We start from the raw sequence: 2,500 nt of genomic DNA on the forward strand, positions 1-2,500 counted from the left end.
GGAAAAATTATTTTGTTTGAATTTGTGGGAGTAATTCATATAGGGCAAAAATCACGTGCTCACAACGAGGAACGGGTAGACATATAAAGCACAGTACCCAGGACGACGAACCTGAACCACGTCCCCTTCAGCCGGGATCAATTCGACGTGGTTAGGAAGACCAAAATTGGCTTTGTATTCAGCCAACTCTTTGGATGCCATTATAGATAGAAAATTCCCGGGCGCCGCTTCCGGTGATCGAGTGAGATCAGACCTGGCATCGGGGTTTGTGGTGGAGTATCTCCTTTACCGACGGGAAAGCTTCATCCTCAGCAATGACGGAAACACTCTCCTCACAAGTAGGAAACACAACCTCCATGGGAGCAACGCGACTCCCTTCACCAGCATCTGAGGATATGTTTGACATACTTTGATATAATAAAGAAGAATGCAAGAAAGAGAGATTGGGATACGGTGTAAGGAAATGGAATAGGGAAAGAAGTTTTAGAGAACAATGCTGATATCTCAAAACTTTAAGAGAGCAAAATTTCAAATCCAGGTTTAACAACCCTTATTTATAGAAATTAAGGCACCAAAATCCGAAACGTTTTGTCTTACTGGGCATCAAACCCGAAAAAGCTTATCATAATTGCCACCGGAATCGAAATGGCAGATCCAATCAAAGGCCACGCACAAATCAAAGAAATCGTCAGAAACATGCATCATCATGACGTCGTGACATCACCCCTTCTCATGGACCAGATGGATCCAACAAATCACCCGGAAAATTTAAGGTATTTGAAATACGTCGCTCACAGAGAGCCAGGTTGCCTGCTAGCCATGACTACTATGACCCGTATAGTCTGCTCGATAAGATTGATAACGAATGACATTATCAACTCATCGAACTCGCTTGCAAGGACGACCTCAACAAGCAGGAGGGGGGGGGGGAGACTAACTGCATGGGCCAAAAATTACCTTTGATATGATTAAACCGTATTAGTATTAAGAAGACCCTCATGGGTTGCCACGTATCACTAGTACGACTTCGATAAAGGCCCGCCGAAGGTCGAAGTGGCCTCTTAAAAGGTGAAGCGAAAATCCGACGAAGTTATTGAAGATCAAGGTCGGGGAGTCAGTTAAGATGAGGGTCGAGGTCGAGCACTCATCGTAGACAGTGTTAAAAGAGAATATTCTAGTGGATATTCTCTATACATGTACTATTAGAGTTTTTTTAGGTTATGTTTCCTATAAATAGAAAGAGATATAATAATAGGGGGAGAAGATATTCACTTGTAAGAAAATACATTGACTTTCTCTATAGAATCTGGCTTTATTTCAAACATACAACATATACCTTTTCCTAATATTCTTGCCTAAATTTTCCTCTCGATCCAAGAACAATCTGAACATTCGAAGGCTCATCAATCATTCTTCATTGTCAGAAGGAATATCCGCAGATCTCACCCCTTTTCGCCTGACTCACACGTTCTTATTTACTTAAATGCCATTCATTGCTATTTATTATTATTTAATGCTATCTCCTTATTTTTGGGTCATTGAATATTGTTAGTGTTGTCAACATTTATTGTCATTCGGATAATATACTTCCTCCGTTCACTTTTATTTGTCCACTATGAACTTTTCACGTTCCTTAAGAAATAATAATTGCAGTATGTATTTTACTATATAATCCTTAATAATGTTAGCATTTTAAAAAGTCTTGGGAAATGAATTTGAAAATGAGTAATTAATGATAAGAATAAAACAGGAAAAAAAAGATTTTGTCTTCCTCTGAATTTAGTATAGTGGACAAGTAAAAGTGAAAATGTATTTTTAGTATAATGGACAAGTAAAAGTGAACGGAGGGAGTACATATTATCTTATTACAAAATCAGTTAATGTATCTTTTGGACATTAATATTGGCTAAGATTGACTATTTTATTAAATCTAATTGATTAAGCCCAGATCTAAATTTTGGGTCAAACATTAAATTATTATTGTGATTAAGTAGAATGTTATTAAGAGCACATCTGTAATGTCAAAAGAGAATTAAATTGTAGCGTAATTTCATAATTTAGTTTGTGGTTACTTGACTAACCTTGAATTTAGTGTAATTATTTGCTATCGGAGAATACTGTCATACCTGATATTTACTGTTAGTTATCATTCAAATAAAACAATTCTTAAAATGTTACTTAGATTATATTCAAATGCATTTGAATTTAGCATAAATATTCAATTAATTAATTACATTCTACTCAATTTAGCTGGAATCATTATATGAGGATACTTTAATCCACGCACTTCCAACCAAATCAAAGCTAGCTTGTCATTTGAGAATAATAACAACAATAAATAATTTCTCTAATAATTTTAGAAACCGAAGCCTTAGCTGTACTGCTGCCATCTAAGCACTTCCTATATGGTACAATGTTTAATATCCCAGCCCCAAAAAGCAAAATCAAGAAATAACTCCCATTCTATATGATACAGTTTAATTGGATACAAATTAAAATA

The sequence above is a fragment of the Nicotiana attenuata genome, chromosome 11 (genome assembly GCF_001879085.1).
Source record: "Nicotiana attenuata strain UT chromosome 11, NIATTr2, whole genome shotgun sequence".
NCBI lineage: Eukaryota > Viridiplantae > Streptophyta > Magnoliopsida > Solanales > Solanaceae > Nicotiana > Nicotiana attenuata.